The following is a 24817-nucleotide window of genomic DNA, read 5'->3' on the forward strand; positions in this document are numbered from 1 at the left end:
CCACTCATAATTACCTATCCAGGTGTACACTGTAACAGAGATAACACCAAGTAAAACTGAAATGATAACTTAAAACACAAAATATAAATATCCATAAAGCTAGTGAAGGAGATAAGTGTTCCAGTTTCAGAGATTTTTGTAGTTCGTTCCAGTCATTGGCAGCAGAGAACTGGAAGGAGAGGCGGCCAAAGGAAGAATTGGTTTTTGGGGGTGACCAGAGTGATATACCTGCTGGAGCGCATGTTACAGGTGGGTGCTGCTATGGTGACCAGCGAGCTGAGATAAGAGGGACTTTACCTAGCAGGGTCTTGTGGATGACCTGGAGCCAGTGGGTTTGGCGACAAGTATGAAGCGAGGGCCACCAACGAGAGCGTACAGGTCGCAGTGGTGGGTAGTATATGGGGCTTTGGTGACAAAATGGATGGCACTGTGATAGACTGCATCCAATTTATTGAGTAGGGTATTGGAGGCTATTTTGTAAATGACATCGCCGAAGTCGAGGATTGGTAGGATGGTCAGTTTTACAAGGTATGTTTGTCAGCATGAGTGAAGGATGCTTTGTTGCGGAATAGGAAGCCAATTCTAGATTTAACTTTGGATTGGAGAGTTGATGTGAGTCTGGAAGGAGAGTTTACAGTCTAACCAGACACCTAGGTATTGTAGTTGTCCACATATTCTAACTCAGAGCCGTCCAGAGTAGTGATGTTGGACAGGCGGGCAGGTGCAGGCAGCGATCGGTTGAAGAGCATGCATTTAGATTTACTTGTATTTAAGAAGCAATTGGAGGCACGGAAGGAGAGTTGTATGCATTGAAGCTCGCCTGGAGGTAGTTAACAACAGTATCCAAAGAAGGGCAGAAGTATATAGAAATGGTGTCGTCTGCATAGAGGTGGATCAGAGATTCATTAGCAGCAAGAGCGACATCATTGATGTATACAGAGAAGAGAGTCGGTCCAAGAATTGAACCCTGTGGCACCCCCATAAAGAATGCCAGAGGCCCGGACAAACAGACCCTCCGATTGACACACTGAACTCTATCAGAGAAGTAGTTGGTGAACCAGGCGCAGGCAATCATATTTGAGAAACCAAGGCTGTCGAGTCTGCCGATGAGGATGTGTGATTAACAGAATCGAAAGCCTTGGCCAGGTCAATGAATACGGCTGCACAATATTGTTCTTATCGATGGCGGGTAAGATATTGTTTAGGACCTTGAGCGTGGCTGAGGTGCACCCATGACCAGCTCTGAAACCAGATTACATAGCAGAGAAGGTACAGTGGGATTCGAAATGGTCGGTGATCTGTTTGTTAACTTGGCTTTCGAAATCTTAGAAAGGCAGGGTAGGATAGATATAGGTCTGTAACAGTTGGTCAAGAGTTCCCCCCTTTGAAGAGGGGGATACACAGCGCTTTCCAATCTTTGGAATCTCAGACGACACGAAAGAGAGGATGAAACAGGCTAGTAATAGGGGGTGCAACAATTTCAGCAGATAATTCTAGAAAGAAAGGGTCCAGATTGTCTAGAATTCTGGGGGTCCAGATTTTTTCAGAACATCAGCTGACTGGACTTGGGAGAAGGAGAAATGGGGAAGGCTTTGGCGAGTAGCTGTGGCGCGCAGTGCTGTTGACCGGGGGGTATGGTGGCCAGGTGGATAAGGATGGCCAGCCGTAGAAAAATGCTTTTATTGAAAATTCTCAATTATAGTGGATTTATCGGTGGTGACAGAGTTTCCTATCCCAGTGCAGTGGGCACTGGGAGGAGGTGCTCTTATTCTCCATGGACTTTACAATGTCCCAGAACTTTTTGAGTTTGTGTTGCAGGAAGCAAATTCTGCTTGAAAAAAGCTAGCCTTGGCTTTCTAACTGCCTGTTATATTGTTTTGTTTTTGTGTTGGTTAAGGGCAGTCAGGTCTGGAGAGAACCAAGGGCTGTATCTGTTCCTAGTTTTACATATTTTTTAAATAACCAGGCATCCTCTACTGACGGGATGAGGTCAATATCCTTCCAGGATACCCGGGCCAGGTCGATTAGAAAGGCCTGCTCGCTGAAGTGTTTCAGGGAGCGTTTGATAGTGATGTGTGGAGGTCGTTTGACTGCTGACCCGTTACGGATTCAGGCAATGAGGCAGTGATCGCTGAAATCTTGTTTGATAACAGCAGAGGTGTATTTAGAGGGCAAGTTGGTTAGGATGATATCTATGAGGGTGCCCGTGTTTACGGCTTTGGGGTTGTACCTGGTAGGTTCATTGATAATTTGTGTGAGATTGAGGGCATCAAGCTTAGATTGTAGGATGGCCGGGGTGTTAAGCATGTCACAGTTTAGGTCACCTAGCAGCACGAGCTCTGAAGATAGATGGGGGGGGCAATCAGTTCACATATGGTATCCAGAGCACAGCTGGGGGCAGAGGGTGGTCTATAGCAGGCGGCAACGGTGAGAGACTTGTTTTTAGAGAGGTGGATTTTTAAAAGTATTGTTTGGGTACAGACCTGGATAGTACTCTGCAGGCTATCTCTGCAGTAGATTGCAACACCGCCCCCTTTGGCCATTCTATCTTGTCTGAAAATGTTGTAGTTAGGGATGGAGATTTCAGAGTTATTGGTGGTCTTCCTAAGCCAGGATTCAGACACGGCTAAGACATCCGGGTTGGCGGAGTGTGCTAAAGCAGTGAATAAAACAAACTTAGGGAGGAGGCTTCTAATGTTAACATGCATGAAACCAAGGCTTTTACGGTTACAGAAGTCATCAAAAGAGAGCGCCTAGGGAATAGGAGTGGAGCTAGGCACTGCAGGGCCTGGATTCACCTCTACATCGCCAGAGGAACAGAGGAGGAGTAGGATAAGGGTACGGCTAAAAGCCATGAGATTTGGACGTCTAGGACGTCCGTAACAAAGAGTAAAAGGAGCAGGTTTCTGGGGGCGATAAAATAAATTCAAGGTATAGTGTACAGACAAAGGTATGGTAGGATGTGAATACAGTGGAGGTAAACCTAGGCATTGAGTGATGATGAAAGAGATATTGTCTCTAGAAACATTGAAACCAGGTGATGTCATCGTATGTGTGGGTGGTGGAACTGAAGGGTTGGATAAGGTATAATGAGCAGGGCTAGAGGCTCTACAGTGACATAAGCCAATAAACACTAACCAGAACAGCAATGGACAAGGCATATTGACATTAAGGAGAGGCAGGCTTAGCCGAGTGATCATAAGGGTCCAGTGAGTAGTGTGGTTGGTTGGGGTCACGGCGATTCAGACAGCTAGCCGAGTCATGGGTAGCAAGCTAGCAGAAGACTGAGGTCTGTTTTTAGCCACCCCGTGCGTTTCCGTCGGTAGATTAGTGGGTTCCGTGTGGTAGAGGGGACCAATCCAATTGTCAAAATAGTTATAGTTATAGTGGCCCAAGAAGATTGTTCGATAGACCTGTTCAGATAGCAGCCGATATGCTCAAGACAGCTAATGATTAGTGGGCCGCAGTTAGCAGATGGGCGTTCAGGTTACGTCGCGATGGAGGGGCCAGTTGAATAACTCATGAAGCTGGTTGAGAGATTGCCAAGAGTGTGCAACGCTGTCATCAAGGCAAAGGGTGGCTATTTGACGAATCTCAAATATAAAATCTATTTTGATTTGTTTAACACTTTTTTAGTTACTACATGATTCCATACATGTTATTTTATAGTTCTGATGTTTTCACTAGTAATATACAATGTAGAAAACAGTAAAATTAATAATAATAAAAATAACCCTTGAATGAGTAGGTGTTCTAAAACTTTTGACCGGTAGCGTGTAAATGCAAGTTTTATATATATAGAGAGCGTTCCTTTGACTTTTTATTATTATAAATGTCCTGGTACGTAGGTTTAATTTCTTTACATGAGATGACATACAAGCAGAGTACACACACTCGTACGAAGGCTTATACGGGATACTTCCTGAGAATGGCACCCGGCACCATTGTTTTTATGGTGATTGATACCACTGTATTTACTTTGGTAGTAAAGGTGGCAGATTGACTCAGACCTGCGTTGTAGTGGCCCTGCCCAGTGCATTTAAATCACATTGATAATAGCCTCAAATGGTATGGCTCAATATTGTATGGAAAGAGGCCTATACAATGCTGCTTTTCCCAACTTCAGATTGTGGGTAATTCATTGAGCAATCTGTTCTCATTTGTGGCTCAGTCAAAATGAGTCATTTTTTGACAAATGGCAAAGAAACAGGATTGCCCATCCTGTGTGTGTTTGTGGTTTGAATCACCTTGTAATTTTCAGTCTAACTGACCAGTAAATGGGTTCAAACATAATATGTAATATTGGCATGAAAAAGCAATTTCACTATTGGGAAACTCAACAGTAGTTCCATACTATGGGTGAGGATCTTTATGTATAGGGCTGGTCAAGGTCACAGGACCTAAAGCAAGACAAACCCACATGAAACATAATTACATGCTTGACCAAGAAAATAAGAATATGTCTGATAACATAGATATTAATGAACATCTTAAGAAAATTGATGTTACACAATGTTTGTGCATAAATATTGGGCAACCTTGATAGTATTTTTTGTACTGTATCTGATGTCATCATCTTTGACCCTGTTATGAACACAACCAGCGTCAAGCTGATATATTTTTTTAGTCGTTTATATTCTGATTTGTCATTGATACAAATATCTCAGATGTTTTGCTTTGTGTCATGTTCAACTGTTCAATTGTATAATGCTAAAGATTAATTGTATGAAAAATATATGAAAATCAAAGAGTTCCATAATTGGTCAGATATTTGAATAGGGAGTTTACAGCAATGACGTATATAAACCCTGGATTGCTGATGCTATATTTTGGCCATTGATAGGCTTTGAAGCCACCGGTCGATCAAAATGTACACTCCCCAGTAGGAGCTCTCCTCCATAGGAATGAGTAGAATTCTACAGTATTTCAATTAAATGTTTCAAGGACAAAATTACATCTTTAAGTAGCATTAGTAATCTAAAAAAGTTTTACTTCAAGGAAAATATTTGTATGTATATTTGTATTTTATATTTCTTCATTTAGCTCACATAATATAATGTAAAAGTATGCAATATGGTGTCTGTGATATAATACATGTGTCAAAAACAAATGAATAAATGGATTTCTAAGCTTCTAAAATATTTTTTAAACGGTGAGGGAGTGCCAAGATGGAGGCATTGTGGCTTCTACACAGCGCCACCAAATAGTATTCTAGTATATATACATATCATTGGCTTACAATATGTGCAGCAATAATGTGACATCTTGCAAAATGTAGATAAATGGAAGGCCCTTTCCTGTTTCAGCATGACAATGCCTACGTGCACAAAGCAAGGTCTATACAGAAATTGTTTATTGAGATCGGTGTGGATGAACTTGACTGGCCTGCACAGAGCCCTAACCTCAACCCCATCGAACATGTTTGGGATAAATTGGAACACCGACTGTGAACCAGGCCTAATCGCCTAACATCAGTCCCCACAACAATGTTCCAACATCTAGGCAAAGCCTTCCCAGAAGAATAGAGGCTTTTATAGCGGCAAAGGGGGGACAAAATCCATATTAAGGCCCATGATTTTGGAATGAGATGTTAGACAAGCAGTTGTCCACATACTTTTAGTGATAGTTAAAACAAAGGATTTATTCGTAGGCTACAGTATTTTACTGGACTGATCTGATGCTGACAATGTCAGTTAGTTATTGCCCATTGTTACTATGTGTCATGTTCCTGACCTGTTTTTCCTTTTCTTGTATTTATTTAGTTGGTCAGGGCGTGAGTTGGGGTGGGTTGTCTATGTGTTAGTTTTCTATGTTGGGATGTTTGTGTTCGGCCGGGTATGATTCTCAATCAGAGGCAGCTGTAAATCGTTGTCCCTGATTGAGAATCATACTTAGGCAGCCTGGGTTTCACTTGTGTTTTTGTGGGTGTTTGTCTTCCGTGTAGCCGTTGTGCCACACGGGACTGTTTGTCGGTTTTTCTATTTGTTATTTTGTTTCATTATAGTGTTCAGTTCGATGCTAATAAATTATGGACACTAACCACTCCGCGTATTGGTCTGATCCTTCTCGCCTCTCCTCGTCCGAGGAGGAGGAATTAGAAAGCCGTGACACTATGAGCATACAGCATTACAATAGTGGGCACTAAGTTCTATTTAAAACTTTACATTCAATTATTTCAATGGACACTGTAGCAATGCTCTATTGGTCTAAAATATCTCATTGTCACGTCACTGGTCAAAAGACACTTATCAGCTACGGCAAACTGTTTCACACACAGTTATTCTTACTAATGACAGTTTGGCGATAGAGTGTTTAAGGGCAGTACTTCAGGTCCATTTGCATGATGATTAATTGGCACTCCATTGAGAACATAGGGTCGAAAGTTGAATTGGAGATAATGGGAGTGAAAAGGCCACGTACACAATGCAGGGTGTAACCATGTACAATGACAATGTGGCCATAAGAATGTGCCCACACTTTGAAAATGAGACACATGCACACCTGCACTTGTCTGTAAAATCCTTGTTTTAATATACAAAAACAAATTCACACATCATGGGCTCAGCTTTGCATCACATTCTAGGGTTTTGAGTGTCTTATGGTTTTGAGTGTCTTACAACTGTGTAATACAAAGGGGTTTAATTACAGGATGAGGAAATTGAAATAATTACATTATTTACTGTACCATGTTAACAATCCATGATTAGATAGTACTAGCTTCCCCGAACCAAAAGCTAATTGAATTTTGGAGAGAATGGAAGCCTGGTTTTAAAAACTTTAGAATGTTTCAGCTTTTTTTGGTTTCCTGTCAATGAACTCTGTTTTTATACAACGTGTGGGTCTAATCCTGAATACTGATTGGTTAAAACCGCATTCCAACAGTGTCTGTTCCACAAGTTGCCACCAGCTAAATCTATAACATTAAAATGCCTATTTACTCTGTTCCATCTGATTGTGCAATCAACTTCCTCATCAGCCCAGCCAGGCAATTTATGAACTTGATCTCCACTATAAAAATCATATAGACATGATCTTTTATTTCTTTTAGACGAACATTTAGTTTTCAACAGCGGAGATTTGCATAAACCTTGCTGTCTGTCTCTCCAACATTTGCAACATTGTCACTCCGACATTTGCAACATTGTCTCTCCGACATTTGCAACATTCAAATTCGATCTCCTGCTGTTCTATGGTAATGAATGTGTCGGGAGTCGGGAAGAGACAGACAGGCAGCGTTTCTCAGCCAGTCGAAATCATGAATCAGCTGGCATAATTTTTATGGATATATACACAAAAAAATCTATTTAAAAAAGGTCAAACGAAACGCAGCTGATTTGCAGTCTTTCCAGCTTCCGTTTGAAGTGTTTGTTTTACTGTAGCTGTGTTGTTGGCTAGCTACTCTGAACAACAGTGTCCTGACAGGAAATACATTTTCTGTGCCAGGCGAAATCGCACCTCATCAGCTCATTGTTATGAATGTCTCCAAATAAATGTCACTAGAAAACAGGTTAAACAAATGCAAATGCAGCTACTTGGATGGGGCCACAGTGTCTCCTGACCCCTCCTGTCTCAGCCTCCAGTATTTATGCTGCAGTAGTTTATGTGCCGGGGGGCTAGGGTCAGTTGGTTATACCTGGAGTACTTCTCCTATCTTATCCAGTGTCCTGTGTGAATTTAAGTATGCTCTCTGTAATTCTCTCGTTCTCTCTTTCTTTCTCTCTCTCGGAGAACCTGAGCCCTAGGACCATACGTCACGGCAAACCGGGCATGATGACTCCTTGCTGTCCCCAGTCCACCTGGCCTTGCTGCTGTTCCAGTTTCAACTGTTCTGCCTGCGGTTATGGAACCCCTACCTGTTCAACTCTTAATGATCGGCTATGAAAAGCCAACTGACTTTTATTCCTGATTATTATTTGACCATGCTTGTCATTTATGAACATTTTGAAAATCTTGGCTCTCTCTAATTCTCTCCTCTCTTTCTTTCTCTCTCTCGGAGGACCGGAGCCCTAGGACCATACGTCAGGACTACCGGGCATGATGACTCCTTGCTGTCCCCAGTCCYCCTGGCCRTGCTGCTATTCCAGTTTCAACTGTTCTGCCTGCGGTTATGGAACCCCTACCTGTCCCAGACCTGCTGTTTTCAACTCTTAATGATCGGCTATGAAAAGCCAACTGACATTTATTCCTGATTATTATTTGACCATGCTTGTCATTTATGAACATTTTGAACATCTTGGCATAGTTCTGTTATAATCTCCACCCAGCACAGCCAGAAGAGGACTGGCCACCCCTCATAGCCTGGTTCCTCTCTAGGTTTCTTCCTAGGTTTTGGCCTTTCTAGGGAGTTTTTCCTAGCCACCGTGCTTCTACACCTGCATTGCTTGCTGTTTGGGGTTTTAGGCTGGGTGTCTGTACAGCACTTCGAGATATTAGCTGATGTACGAAGGGCTATATAAAATAAACTTGATTTGATTTGATTTGATACTTTGCAGATATTCTGGCATCACTTTTTGACGTGACTCTAAGTTAGCCGTAGTTGGCTAGCTAGCAGGCAAGGCATAAGAACGTTGCCACCCAGTATGGCAATGGAATATTTAGAAAGAACGAGTTGCGACCCTGCATTGTGTACGTGGCCTTTTCAATAACATTATCTCCAATTCAACTTTCGACCCTATGTTCTCAATGGAGTACCAATTAATCATCATGCAAATGGACCTGAAGTACTGCCCTTAAACACTCTATCGTCAGGCTGTCATCAGTAAGAATAACTGTGTGTTAAACAGTTTGCCGTAGCTGATAAGTGTCTTTTGACCAGTGACGTGACGTGACAATGAGATATTTAAGACCAATAGAGCATTGCTACAGTGTCCATTGAAATAATTGAATGTAAAGTTTTAAATAGAACTTAGTGCCCACTATTGTAATGCTGTATGCTTATAGTAACAATGGGCAATAACTAACTGACATTGTCAGCATCAGATCAGTCCAGTAAAATACTGTAGCTTACGAAGAAATGCTTTGTTTTAACTAAGACTAAAAGTATGTGGACACCTGCTTGTCTAACATCTCATTCCAAAATCATGGGCATTAATATGGATTTTGTCCCCCCTTTGCTGCTATAACAGCCTATATTCTTCTGGGAAGGCTTTCCACTAGATGTTGGAACATTGTTGTGGGGACTGATGTTAGACTATTAGGCCTGGCTTCCAATTCATCCCAAACAAGTTCGATGGGGTTGAGGTCATGGCTCTGTGCAGGCCAGTCAAGTTCATCCACACCGATCTCAAACAATTTCTGTATTTGTGCACGGGGGCGTTGTCATGCTGAAACAGGAAAGGGCCTTCCCCAAACTGTTGCCACTGTTGCACAGAATCGTCTAGAATGTCATTGTATACTGTAGCATTAAGATTTCCCTTTACTGGGAAGGTCATCGAGCAGGACGGGAAGAACTGGGACCAGCTACTACCCCACCTAATGTTCTCGATCCGAGAAGTACCCCAGTCATCCACCGGGTTTTCCCCCTGTAGAATTCCTCTATGGGAGGAGGCCACGCGGCCTACTGGACCTCGCCAAGGAGGTGTGGGAAGCCCAACCAACCCCCTTACATAGCGTGGTAGAACATGTGAAGACGATGAGGGAGCGGATGACAGCCATATGGCCATTGGTAAGGGAACATATGGAGAAGGCCCAACACGCCCAAGCCCAGGTCTACAATCTGAGAACCCAGCCCCGAGAATTCCCGGTGGCAGACAAGGTGTTGGTCCTCCCCACGGCTGAAAGTAAGTTCCTGGCAACATGGCACTGTGCATGGTACAGCCCCATTGTATTGGTGCCCAAACCAGACGGTAGCCTGCGCTTCTGTAATGATTTCCGGGGTGTGAACGACATCAGCTTGTTAGACACCTACCCCATGCCGAGGGTGGACAAGCTCATCGACCGATTGGGAAAGGCCCACATCAGCACCCTCGACCTGACCAAAAGATATCGGCAGGTACAGTTGGCAGCGGTGTGGGTGAACGGATGATCTCCGCATGTGTATTTCCCACCATAAAGAATGGAGGGGGAGTTGTTATGGTGTGGGGGTGATTTGCTGGTGACACCAGCATGGCTACAACAGCATTCTGCTGCGATACGCCATCCCATCTGGTTTGGGCTTAGTGGGACTATCATTTGTTTTACAACAAATTTGATTGATTGATTTTTTAATTTTTAATTTTCTTTTATTAAATTTTATCCCCTTTTCTCCCCAATTTTCGTGGTATCCAATCGCTAGTAATTACTATCTTGTCTCATCGCTACAACTCCCGTACGGGCTCGGTGCAGTGCTCTAGACCACTGCGCCACCCGGGAGGCCGATTTATTGATTTTGACAAGCTTATATAGTTTAAACGAGGCACGTCAACTAGAAATGGAATGTAAATACTGTATAGTCAATGGATTACACGGTTCTGGGTGGAGGTGTTTTGCACCAAAAGTATAAGGTTTTCTCAAAACCATCTCATTACAATCACACTAGTAGCACGTCCGGCAGGAAGAGCTCAAGAGAACATAATTGAGTATTTGTGTAAAACTTAGTGGGATTACGGCCTGAAAGACTATTTTATTCTGTAGACTGTTGACTTTCCCGATTGTGTTTGTGACCCTGTACTTTCGAACTCATAATGTACAAACACAATGTGGATTTGCTGGTCATAGTTGTAAAATAGGATTTTCACAGGCATCTGTATATTTATCCTTCTTATTCCGGATATTTACATACATTGGTGGTAGCAACTGGGTTTGAACCTGGTTTTGAACGAATTAATACACATTTGATTTTCATATATTTATTGGAGTTTTTTCCTTTTTTTTATTGCAAGATAAAACAAAACATGCCACATTATTTAATAAGGCATTTAAATTATTATTTAATATATAAAAATGATTTAAAAAAAGCAATTATCAGGTATGAATATAAGACCCAGATGCAGACCATGTCAAATAAACAATTGTTTAACGTTCCAACAGGGGCAGGCAATAGACAGGTCAAGGCAGGCAGGGGTCAGAAAACCAGAGGTGGGGCAATGGTACCGAATGATTGGCAGGCTCTCAGGGTAAGGCGGAGGTTGGAGGTCGGTAATCCAGAGGGGGAAAAGGTACAGGTCGGCAGGCAGGCTCAGGGATAGGCAGAGTGGTCAAGCAGGCGAGCTCGAAGTCAGGACAGGCAAGGGTCAAAACCGGGAGGGTGAGAAAAGAGACTGGAAAAAGCAGGAGCTGAGACACAAAACGTTGGTTGACTTGAACAAACAAGACGATAACAAAACTTACAGGTGACCGGGGCAGCTCTAGCAGGGAAGAAATTTGACAAACTGACTTGGCACGTTGAAAGGCATTGAGCTCTTCAGTAAGGACATTCTACTGCCAATGTTTGACTATGGAGATTGCGTGGATGTGAGGTTGATTTTACACACCAGTCAGTAATGGGTGAGGCTGGAATAGCAGAATCCACTCATTTATAGAGGTGTCCACATACTTTTGTATATATAGTATATTTCTTAATTAAACTACTTTTAATGTCTAAAAATACCAACTTTGATGTTGGAGTGAACTGTCASTTTAATGAGGATACTTCCATGAAGATGAGGTTCTTGATTCTCAACATGTATTTCCAAGTCTTCCATTAAATTGTACATAAAATGATGTGATACAAACTCAATACTCAGAAATGTACTCCTATTTACATGTGTAATTCTCAAGTCCCAAATCCTAACTTGAGACCTGTGTGTGTAACTGGAGTTTTTGAAAATCTTCCATTGACATCAATGGACACTCAAGTCAAGTTAGGATTCAGACCTCCATCTATTTCCATTTCGCAAGATGTCACATTATTACTGCACATGTTGTTAGCCAATGATTTATATATACACACTAGATTACTATTTGGGGGGCTCTATTGAAGCCACCATGCCTCCATCTTGGCACTCCCTCACCATCATTTTATTTTATTTTGGAAACTATAGAAATTATTATTTTTATTTCTAAATTTGTTTTTTCCACATTTATTCTATTCTATTGCACACTTTTACATTGTATTATGTGAGCTAAACATACAAAAAAATATATATAAAAACGTTTCCTTACAGTATAGTTTTTTTGAGATGACTGTTACTGTCCCAACAATAAACAAATATTTAAATACATGTAATTTTGTCCTTGAAACATTTAATTGAAATACTGTAGAATTCAATGTACTCTTGTGAAGGACTGCTCCTACTGTGCCAAAATGGCCGACCGGTGTCTTCAAAGCCTGTCAATGGCCAATACATACCATTAGCAATCCAMGGCTTATATACATCATTACTGTAAACTCCRGATTCAAATATCTGACCAATTAAGGAACTCTTTGATTTTCATATTTGATTTAACATTCATCTTTAGCATTATACAATTGAMCAGTTGAACATGATGCAAAGCAAAACATCTGAGATATTWGTGCCAATGAAAAGTCAGAATATAACAGACWGAAAAAATAWATCAYCTTGARMCTGGTTGTGTTCATAACAGGGTCAAATATGATGACATCAGATACAGTACAAAAATACTAGCAAGGTTGCCCAATATTTATGCACAAAATTTGTYGAATAAATACAAACYTARGAAATCARTCATTCCYATCATTTTCATCCWATATAACATGCTAAATTCCTGARAAACTATACAGTATCTKCAGKGGTTGTGYCWTGGTTTTGCTTGTAGCTCATCTTTGTCAGATCTTGTTCTGCAGACAAGASTTTGCCTGGAAAAATAAATAAAGATGATCAGTTWAATAAACATCAATTTACTAAAGATGTTCATTKATATCTATCATATCAGATAGATTCTTAATCAAGCATGTTAATGTGTTTCATGTGGGTGTGTCTTGTTTTAGGTCCTGTGGGCTTGACCAGCCCTATACATAAAGATCCTTTCCCAATAGTGAAATTGCTTGTTCATGCCAATATTACGTATTCTGTTTGAACCCTGGTCATTTAGACTGAAAATTACAAGTGATTCAAACCACACACACACACACACACACACACACACACACACACACACAGTGGACAAGCCTGTTTCTTTGCCATTCGTCAAAAATAATGACTCATTTTGATTGAGCCTCAAATGGGAACAGATCGCTCAATGAATTACCCACAATCTGAAGTGGGGAGAGGCAGCATTGTATAGGTGTCTTCCCATACAATATTGAGCCATTACATTTGAGGCTTTTATCAATATGATTTAATTGCACTGGGCAGGGCCACTAGAATGCAGGTGCCACCTTTACTAAAGTAAATACAGTGGTATCAATCACCATAAAAACAATGTGCCGGGTGCCATTACCAGGAAATATCCCTTATACGCCTTTGTAAGAGTGACACAGTGGTATTAAGAATCAATGAAAGATTGTAGAGCTTTGCTGTGAATGGGCATGCTGGGTATTGATCCAATATAATCTGGTGTTAAATAGCTAAGATAAACTGTTTTAAATGTTTTTAACTGTGAGAATCCTCTCTGCCCATAGCAGGCCGTTTGGATGTCAAGAAATCTAAACTACAGATTGCGAATTAGATTGAATGTGTTCCATCATTCCATCACTATGCACATTGACACTTGATACAGTGAAGCCATATCTATTTCATTCTTAACCTCAAATATATCTTAGCCATGATTGTGTTGCAAATGATTTGCATAAATTCCTGCAATGTGATTACCTGACTATTTCCTTTAACTCATTCCGCTGCGTTGTGTATTTTGAAAAGTTTGATGTATGTTTGTGCTCTGCTTGTATGTAATCTGCTGCAAACTAATTAAACCTCTGTACAGAACCAGGACATTTTTTATAATAAAAAAATCAGTCGAAAGCTGTCTGTATATATATAATTCTTGCATTTTGACACAAATAATTGTAAAAGTCATTGTAGAACAGCATTATGTAGTTGAATTGATATGTATTACTAACAATAGCTATATGTTATTTCTATGTCATAGGTCAATTATATGTTAAGCCTTATTATAGAGTGACATAACATTCACAACCAATCCAGAACGGTCTTACATTGTGGGTCTGTTAAAACCACCAATCAGGAGCTGTGTTGGGTTTAGGTACCTGTTGGTTTGTGACCTCCACATCTTCCTGCTCAGGGGTTCACTATGTACATGCCTGTTTGGGTTTAAAAAAAATCTGACTAATGAATCAATATTACATTATGGAAAAATGCAATTAGTATATGTGTATGTCTTACATTCAATATAATTTGTATTTATCTGGAGAGAGGCAGAAGGATTGGCTTGGATATGATTCACGAAGTCATACATGACCACCCATCGATTGATAGCCTTTGTGTTGAAAACTATGATAGTGTTTGCTATCACTGATCCATTTCTGTAAAAGATAAGATTCATGTTAAATGTTAAAGATGATACAGTATAATAAAATATCCCCACCCAACCTTGAACAGGTGGAGGTCTGTCAAGGTTGGGTGGAGGTCTGTCATTTTTCGGTCTGTCAAGGACCGATATAAATGCAGTGAGTTTATACTTTAGTTACACATCCTCTCAAAAGCTGAGATAAACGATCCAGGTGACTTAGTCAAGCTTACTGTACCTGAAAGTCATTGTTGCAACACCCTCATAAGTGGATGCTGTTCCGGATGCAGGACTCATGTAGACATCAGCAAGCTGAAAAATACTCAATTATGTCACAATTTTCATCATTGTCATGAGACCATCCCTTTTAGAGATAATTCCTGCTGTGGTAATATTGTAATATAAGTAAGTAAGTAAGCCTTTTCCGAGCCAGAACGGCACATAGGCCCGTGCTGTGGTATAGTTTATATCGTGGTGTTGTTTAATTCAAGGCATGGTTCTCAATCTTACCAATTGGCTGACCTCGCCATACATTTTCTTGTAATCCTCAGAATTGGGATTCAATAGGGAGTCATTGAAGACCCGGTTGGTGATCTGTATGCCCATCAGGAATACCGTATCTTTTGTTGGGGTGGTGCTCATACCTGCTGGAGTGGACTGAACCACAGGAACCTGTGGCAAGCAAAAATATACACCTTATTCAAGTGGATCAATTAAGGCTATGAGTGTAACATGGACTTCTATAGCCTTCATCTTGGGAATCAGGAGATTTTGAGGTAGCCTAAAGTACTAACAGATGTAGGATTTTCATTTGAGCCAGTTTGCTATGGCAGGAAAATCATCTGCATCAACAGGAAATAGAATAATGTGGATTATAATAAATTGACCATTTTTTGTGGAGTGATACAGTTTTCGTTAGGGCAAATCAAATCTGGCATGTTTAAGGGAAATTACTAACTTTAGAAGCCTTTTTAAACCTGGAAAATTTTCAGCAAAAAAGAGCAATCAAATGAAGACCCTACATCTGTAGCACACACATACAGCTGTTGGCTGTATAGTTTGAGATTCCAACGTCGGGTATAAATGAGTGTTAAGATTAGGAAACTTTCCTCTCACGACCTTTACAAGCCAGAATGTTGAATATAATTATACTTGAAATTACTTAACCTGTTGTCCGTGTAAAGTAAATTCAAATTCTCATTTATTTAACATTCTGGCTTGTAGAGGTTGTCAGTGGAACTTTCCTTATCCATTTATGCCCGACGTAGAATTCAATGCAATTCAATATCGGGTCTTCAGGCTAGGTTTGAGGTGTATATAAAAGTAATGCAGTGAGCAATCTGGGTCCCATTAGGAAACATAATAATCATAATGGAGTATCAGCTACTCATAAAGGTGTGGTATTAATTTGGATTACTCTTTAGCTTTAGATTACTCTATCCACATCAGACATCAATTGAAGTACAATACCCCTCTCAAAAGTGTTAACACTTAGATTGACTTTGCTAATTAGTTGTTGCAGGACACTCATGGAGTTCTGACTGTAGAGAATACTCGAGGGATTCCATAACTGTCATTATTATGCAAGCCATTTAGGGTTGGGGTTGGGACTTTAGTATACAAGGACCATTGTCCTTTTAGCTCAAATGAGACAAACCAAAGTAGATTGAGTTAAAATATGGACATATTTCAGGCATCTTTTCCCACTCAAAATCAGCCAAGTACACCTGAATCAACGCAAAGATAATCACCAGTTGGGCCAAATAATAGCCAGTCTACTTTGATATCCAATAGTCATTTCATAGTCATCACAATATATATTTGTGCTTTGAGTTGGCGCTAGGGACACAATCATTTGATCTGCTGGTCTTTCTGAATGCCGGTAAGTGCCATTGAATACACAGTTTTCGAAAATAGACAGTGAAGGTAGATGGTTTTCTGAATCAAACATATGATATTAATTTTTAAAAATCATACAATACAAAATGTGTACAGATAGATATACTTTTATATATAATACCCTAATATATAAAATAATATATATTAGGGTACAGTATATTGAAGTTGATATCAGACAAACATCTTATATAACCATAATCGAAGGGATTGATTACTTCAAAATCAGTCTGCAAGACACTTAAACATCTCACAAAATGTGATTTTCCTGTCATTTAAGTGCTACCCAAGTACCCATACAGTATGCATCAGGTTTTTGACAGAGATTGGATTGTAAAATGTATATAACTTCTTAATACTATAAGGTATATGAGGTATATCATATTATACATTCATATTATATATTATTGATAATATATACATTACGTAATCGTTAAAATTCCTCCAACTTCAAGCCTCAAACATTTGTCCTTTCTTTTTCCATAAAGCAACAATAATGTTGTTCCTACTTCACTGGATGCATTTTCTTACCTGAGATGGCAAATATTAAGATGCATTGTGTAATCCTCAACAGGTTAGTTGAAGGTAGTACCATCTTGATGGGTAAAATKMGMCTATTTAAAKYAATTCAACCAAATATATGATACAAATGATTTAACTTCTCAAGTATGGAGTTTTCAATGATGAGACGTAGTTTGTCATCTGCAGGGTGAGGTACCAGTCTTTTATCTGGGGCCACCTACGTCAGGTGTGACTCGACAGGAGCCGCGTGGGTCTGAGGCTGGGCGGTGCTAAAAAAAACGGTGAGACGTGAATCACAACTCAACTCTGATTGCTTCGGTGATTCATCAGCTGAACCCATGTAGATCTGAAAAAACTGAATATCCTTATTTGGGCGAGGGTTCATGTCCTGACACTTGTGTAAARCATRYGCTGGGCTGCATTAATTTAATAATACAATGGGAAATGGCTTAATAGTTGTATTAGCTCCCGGATAACACWATTAAATACAATTTTAGACTGAAGAGAGAGGAAGGAATGCAATTGAGACTTGAGAGTGCTAACCAAATGGAAGTTTTTCCAATACACTGTACTCTGACTTTGTGTTTTCTCAGACTAAATCAGCATTTTCAGTAGCTGATCAAAAAGCTATTTTATAATGAATTTAAACTTATTGATAACTAAATTTCAAATTTCATAATTGATTAGGACCTGTTTAAACACAAACAAAACATCACCTTGACTTTAGCTTTTTGACTAACCTATTCCTACAATCGTCCTTCAAAAAGGAGGGTGTGTCTCAAAGGAGGACACAAAGAAAAAATGTTGACGTACGTAGCTTGGCTTTTTAATTCATATATAGTAGGTTGTATTTGATGTCGCACAGCCTTGGAGTAGGGAACACCCTTGTTTACTATTATTAAGCCCTTGTATCCAACCAAATGACTTGTCATGTTGGAACAATTAACACACTGTTGTGGAATGGCAAACACTGTGGGATGCGACTTATCAACCACAAATAAAACTATGAATAAGACCAGGGTTGGGCAGTAACTGATTACATGTAATCTGATTCTTTTTAAACAAACTATTCAGTTACCTTACCAGCAAAAATATTGTAATCAGATTACAAATACTTAAAAAAACAAAAAACAAACTTGGATTAATTTTAAACTCAGAAAGGATGTTTGCAGAAAAAATACATTGACACTTTTGTTTTTGCAATGACATTCAATTCAGCATTGAGAAATGGCACAAGTTTAAGTTTGTTCCACCTGGCCACAAGTCAGAGACCACAATGATAAAACACCAAACACGTTTGATGGATCCTTTTGTCTTCTAATGCATTTTAAAGGCACAAGTAATCCAAAAGTAAATGAAAGTAATAATTTTATGTTACTGAGTTTGGTTAATCCAAAAGTTACGTTACTGATTACAATTTTGGACAGGTAACTAGTAACTTTAACGGATTATATTCACAAAGTAATTTACCCAACCATGCATAAGACTCATGATATAGGCTATATATACTGCACCTAGGCTTTGATTGAGTTGCCCGATTAACAATCCAACACAACACAAATAATCAACAACACGAGGTACAGTACCTGTTTTCTTGCATTTTCTTCCATGGCCACAACATTGTTCAAGGCTGGGATTGTCTTTACCAATGTATACCAAAATTAACATCATATCACATTCAGGCTGGTGAGACATTGGGTGCAGACTTTCTGTGGATTTTCAACTATAAAAAATGAAAATGTTTGCATTCTGGCTGCCTGCAATCTGTTGGCTGTCTGTATGTGGTTAGTGCCACCCAGCGGTATAATGATTCATATTTGACCTAATTATGCCTTGTCTGCRATTTACCTATACCGTGGTCCATGAAGTGCKATCTACAGGGTTTTCAGMGTTTTTTATGGAAGAGCAACATGAACTAATCAATCATGACATCTGTTATTTGACATCTGTCCTGCATACCGCAGATGTTAAATGTTATCTGCCATAAATGTCAAATTTTGACTTCAATGAGAATGAGATATGAGAATTATGTTCTTCTGTTCATTAACCAATTCAATTGATTTACTCAGTCTGCGCTATCAGGATTTGTATGATACTGATAGAAATAAAACAGACAGAGGCCCAGTCTACAAAAGTTAAACGTTTATTCACGGAACGTTCTGACGTGCACAGTACAAAGACCTTCAATTTATAGTGACACACATACTTCCACACAAACCATCAAATCCACCCGCAATAGAGTTTAGGGGAGTCCGTGAGAATAGCGTCTTCCTGCCTGAGATAGGGAGAGACCTGGGACTGGGAAGTTCTCAGTGTCCCAGCCAAGGTCGCCCCGAATCTGGCTCAGACAGTCTGTTATCAAAATACTAGACACATTGTCCCCAAAACATTGATTCTGACTAAGAACTATACTCCAGCTAGCTAACTTCATTGTGTGCTTCTGACAACTGAACCAACAAGCCCCGGCTCTGTTCATCTTTCCCCCGGTCCTGACTAGTCTCCCAGTCCCTGCCACTGAAATTGCTTCCACGATGCTTCACCATAGGGATGGTGCCAGGTTTCCTCCAGACATGATGCTTGGCATTCAGGCCAAAGAATTCAATCTTGGTTTCATCAGACCAGAGAATCTTGTTTCTTTAGGTGCCTTTTGGCAAACTCCAAGCGGGCTGTGATGTGCCTTTTACTGAGTAGTGGCTTCCGTCTGGCTACTCTACTATATAGGCCAGATTGGTGGAGTGCTGGAGCTCTGTCAGAGTAACCATCGGGTTCTCGGTCACCTACCTGACAAAGGCCCTTCTCCCCCGATTTCTCGGGCCGCCAGCTTTAGGAAGAGTCTAGTTGGTTCCAAACTTCTTAAATTTAAGAATGATGGAGGCCACTGTGTTCTTGGGGACCTTCAATGCTGCAGACATTTTTTAGTACCCTTCCCCACATCTGAGCCTCGACACAATCCTGTCTCAGAGCTCTATGGACAATTCCTTCGACCTCATGGCTTCGTTTTTGCACTGACATGCATTGTCAACTGTGGGACCTTATATAGACAGATGTGTGCCTTTCCAAATCATGTCCAATCAATTGCATTTACCACAGGTGTCGATCTCCAAGGTATTCCTAGTTGATCGCCAAACAACAATAGCCTTGTGTTCCTATTTTTTTTTATTTGTCTTCGGCTGTTTGCAGTAGATGCACCCGATTCAGCTGTCCTGTGTGCCGCTTAGGCAAACCTTTACCATTTTGAACCATTTCATGTGTCTAAAAGGTACAAACTCTGTTTTCCTGGTCCAGAGAGCAAATCAAGTGCACTATACTCCTACCGCTGGCCAATCGGATGGCTCAGATAACCATGTCTGCAGTAACATAGCAGACATAAAAGAAAGCTACAGCAAAGTTGATACTGTGAGATTTCAAAATGCTTAACATCACGACTAGAGAGACTGTCAACGAATACAGCAAATAGATGTGGTTTATATGAGTGAGTTCATACAGCACTGTCAGCACTTTGTGTTCAACACTTCTATAAATCATAAAATGCACGTTCTTCCTATTTCCACCCAGTGCTACAACAAGCACTGCAGTAATAATGAATGAGTAGGAAAGTCTATCTATAGGCTTGCGTTGTTATTATTAGCGGCTTGGGTCTTTTTTAATATCGAGGAATATTTCACTTTCACTGTTCATATGACTAAAAAACATGAATTTGTGCATGCGGCACAAATTATGTGGTGTGACTTGAGTTTCAAAATCATCTTGAAGATGTGTTCTTTTTGGTCAGTGTAAGTGGAGGAAAGGGAGAGCGGAGGATGTTGAGAGGCAGACCCTCAGTCCGCTGCTCTCTCCCTCCACTTAGACTGACCATCAGATGCAGGCACTATCAGCCCAGTAAAATACAAATAAAAAGCAAATTATTTAAATGTATGCTCACTGTGCTTCACAAGTAATACAACAATGGATCTGTTACTGATGTGTTCATATAGCCTACCTCAAATTTTGAAATATATATTTTTTAAATGGCCCGGAACCCCAATGCATTGGCAGGGCAATTCAAGCAAAGCCAATACGCATTGATAATGCATTGGGCCTATAGCTTACTGAACAAACCTCATTGCTACAGTACTGTTAATGTTAATGTTTTCATTGGTTAATGCTTGAATTTTATAAGTCATGTAAAAATATCTGAGCGGTAGATCTCAGCTTGCATTTTGACTCAAAGTGATCTTGACTCAGAAAAGATTGGTGACCACTGTTCTAGGGTTTTCCCTATTAATGCTATCAACGTTTTACTTTACTGTGGCAATTGTGATCGAATCAAGACAATATTAACCACGTTCAATGCAACATACCGAAACAAAACAAACTATGTAAGAAATGTTGTGGTAGGCAGAATGCATCTATTGCATTGACATATGATACTCAGCCCGTACTCTACACAGACCAGTGCGGCATAAACAATCAGAGCTGCAGTAGGCCTATATACAAATAGACCATTGCCATATATGGATCTGTGCCATTTATTTTGAACTGGACTGTGTTTATAGCATGAGCAGTTGTGAATAGATGCACTTCGTTTGAGATCAAAGCGAGAGCTGCATGTAGCCACGTGCACATTTTGTTTATATCCTTTGCTAGTTAGTGAGTTATCAGCCCAGTTATAGATAATTTGTAGTCAGAAATAGGGGAGTGATTGCTTCCTACAAGAGCACAAAATGTGTACACATCTTTGAAAAGCGAGTCAGGTAAAGAGTCAGGTAAAGTGTCTTAACAACAGGTGCATGTTCATTAAATGTTTATGGTTCATTGAACAAGCATGGGAAACAGTGTTGAAACCCTTTAAAATGAAGATCTGAGATCTGTGAAGTTATTTGGATTTTTATGAATTATTAGACAGGGTCATGAAAAAGGGACGTTTCTTTTTTTGCAGAATTTGTATGTATATATATATATATATATATATACACACACACATTACCAGTCAAAAGTTTGGACACACCTACTCATTCAAGGAGTTTTTATTTTTACTATCTTCTACATTGTAGAAGATTTCAGCCATCAGGTGTGGCTGAAATGGCCAAATCCACTCATTAGAAGGGGTGTTCAAATTCTTTTGCATGTATAGTGTATGTCCATTGGATCTCAAGTCTAAGGCCTTAATAACCACTTGGCCATCCTGGTTGCTATATCTGTTTTGAGAAACAAGTAGCTGCAGAGGACATAACCAAATGGGAACCATAGAGAAAGCAGTATAGGATGGAATTTATAGGGAGTTTAGGAACCAGGAGTGGGGTTCAAACACACAAGGATATCCATTAATTGGATCTTGAGACCAATGCCTTTTCACTCTGCAATCCTGGTTCTGGGTGTGCTGAACTTGAGAAATGTATTTTATCATATGATCAAAGACTATTGCAAGAGCGCAAACGCTTGCACGTTGACATTTATTGTCATTAACCTTATCCTGGAGGCAGAAATGAGCAATTCCCCGACAGACGGGCCAGCTGCAATAGGCTATATTGTAAAATGTATTACAGATGGACTATCCAAATGAAGAGTTTCCAAATGTAGATTATATTACTCAATCACGATTTACTTTATTTAGTTACAAATTTCAAAAATGGACAGTCCAGGGATATTTTACCCTCGATTTTGATAAGAAATGACCACACCAGACAATTTAATTTTAAGACAGTTGTATTTAATGCATTATATAAATTGGAAACAAATAAAATAATACCAGTAGGCTACACCAACATTAGTTTTCCATTCATACAACTTGTCGGATAAATTGCCACAGTACATTTGCCATGGTATACGAGGAAATACTTTATTTCAGTTGTACATAATGATTGTCAAATTGATAAATCATCTTTATTCTGCTCAAAAAGTAAGAGTAAATTGTTCCAATGATAATACACACCAGAGGGCGAACATACTGTATCTTGAAAGACTTTGGTAGCAAGCAGGACTAAGACGTCACACCATCAGCTTTTAGGGAGCTGTAATGAGGTGACAAATAATGGTTGCAATTGAGATCAGTTGAGCAGGTGAAGCATATTGATAGATTAACGAGAGATCAGATGGAGATAATCTAGTGGCCATCCATGGTTGCAATAGGCCCTTTGGCTTTAAATAGTAAATCACTCAGTGACGCTCCCCTTCCCTGCTTCCCTGCACATATTATGGTCGTGTTCCCCTGCTCAGACGTTGCATGTATCAACCAATGGTTGCCGATGGCACGTCATCGGTGAACCTTCTCATGTCCTTGAGTTTAGATTGCTCAGGGCATGCTAATACACAGGACACCTGCATCGAGTATGGGACTGCCCTGATGCTTGTCATCTTGCATCGGATAAAAATGTAGGGCATTGCACCTTTGCATCTTTGGGCCTAGTTGTCAATAAGGTCTGTTTTTGGGAATCAGTTTGATCACCGTAATGCTTCGAACACACCGACAGCGTCATTGCATTTTGGTACACCAGAATTACGTGAATTCCTAGTGAAACGCTGCGTTTGCCTTGCAGCATTGCATTGCAGAGGCAGTTGCAGTGTGTTCAGTGTGGTGCATACGTTGGATTTATTGTACATATGAGTCAAACTGCATGCGTAGACAGCTTGACAGAAATGGTACTAGAAGGTGAATGTTGAACTATTGTTGCATACATATCCAGATGATGCTGCATAATATTTTGCACAATGACATTGCCGGTGTTCGAATCGTTAATGATTAACTACATGCGTTTTTATCTCTCAGATTTAAAAGCCTTTTGTGTGGCAGCAAATAATGAATATAAGTTATTTTTATTGTATACTGGTAGCATCTCAACTACTGCGTCACGCCTCGATCACAAGACAGCAACATTTCATTTTGGAACACTAGAAGTACAATCATTTCCAATTGAAAGCTTTGTTTATTACGCCTTGATCACACCTACCTACCTCCCTACCTACAGTGTTATGTATTTTGGTACACCAGAATTACATTAATTTCCAATGGAACGCTGCGTTTGCCTTGTGGTGCATACGTTGGATTTATCTAATTTGTGCGTCAAACTGTTTTTGGTGAATGGTGAATGTTGAGCTGTTGTTGCACACCTATCCAGATGATGCTTCCTACTATTTTGCGCAATTACGCTGTAGGTGTGGCGGAGAAGAGTAATCTCAGAGTGCAGCAGCACACAGGCTCACTCATGCACACCACCTCAGAGCAGAAGCACATCCTGGCCTCACCACTGCAGTGAAAAACTTCCCATCCACCTACAGCACATACACATAACATCTCCCAGATTTTTGATCCCATCAACACCAACGCGAGTAGCTGTATGTATTAGCTGACAATAAATAAGGTAACTACTTGTTGTTCGAACCAGAGGAGGTAAGACAGAATACACACTTTGTGAGATGGTCTAACTGGGACATGACGTATACAGTAGCACATGTGCCCTTCCTATGTGGCCCAAGTTAGCAGGTGTATGGTTAAACTTACAATAGCCTACCATTATTTAACTACGTTGACGACCACAGAGCARTGSATATATCTACAGGTTCTCTGAATAAAACATTGTGTGCAGTATTTGTGAAGATGACACAGAATAGTGTGTTAAAGTTGTGTGATGATGGCGCAGTACAGAGCTTGGAGAATTGCCAAAATCGACTGCGGTCCTGATGTTGCGTTTTTTTGACAGGGGCTGATGTCTAATTGACCTCACTCTGAAATATTTTGACGTTAATTGGGATGCAAACATGATATTGATTGATATTCTTGATAATTTAGGTATTATATTTCTTATCTTTTTAAATGTAATTGAGAGCCGGGTGTTCGAGATCACAATGACCTATAATTGCCTGCTATTCCCAGAGGTCATAATAGCCTTTGTCAATACAATTTGCAGGTTTCACCCATTAATGCATATGCATATTTGTTTTACACCAATGCCAATGAAGTATCCCAAATTCCTCATACTATCTGTCACGCCCTGACCGTAGAGAGCTTTTTATGTCTCTATTTTGGTTTGGTCAGGGT

General features: G+C 40.1%; 1 protein-coding gene across 2 annotated transcripts in view; it reads right to left on the minus strand.

Moving 5' to 3' along the window:
• Positions 1 to 12181: 12181 nt before the first annotated feature.
• LOC111955526 (uncharacterized) overlaps positions 12182 to 24817 on the minus strand; it is a 92090-nt gene continuing 79454 nt past the window's right edge. Inside the window, exons 1-6 of one of the 2 annotated variants that reach the window (XR_011474546.1) lie at positions 16813 to 16986; positions 14896 to 15057; positions 14624 to 14697; positions 14262 to 14401; positions 14126 to 14179; positions 12182 to 12775 (exon numbers count right to left, since the gene is read on the minus strand). The gene's annotated coding sequence lies outside the window, so the exon portion shown is untranslated. Of the gene's footprint in view, positions 12776 to 14125; positions 14180 to 14261; positions 14402 to 14623; positions 14698 to 14895; positions 15058 to 16812; positions 16987 to 24817 lie in introns of those variants that run through there. The other variant, XM_023975739.2, reaches the window with a different exon arrangement.

This window comes from Salvelinus sp. IW2-2015, linkage group LG31, assembly GCF_002910315.2.
Source record: "Salvelinus sp. IW2-2015 linkage group LG31, ASM291031v2, whole genome shotgun sequence".
NCBI classification, from domain to species: domain Eukaryota; kingdom Metazoa; phylum Chordata; class Actinopteri; order Salmoniformes; family Salmonidae; genus Salvelinus; species Salvelinus sp. IW2-2015.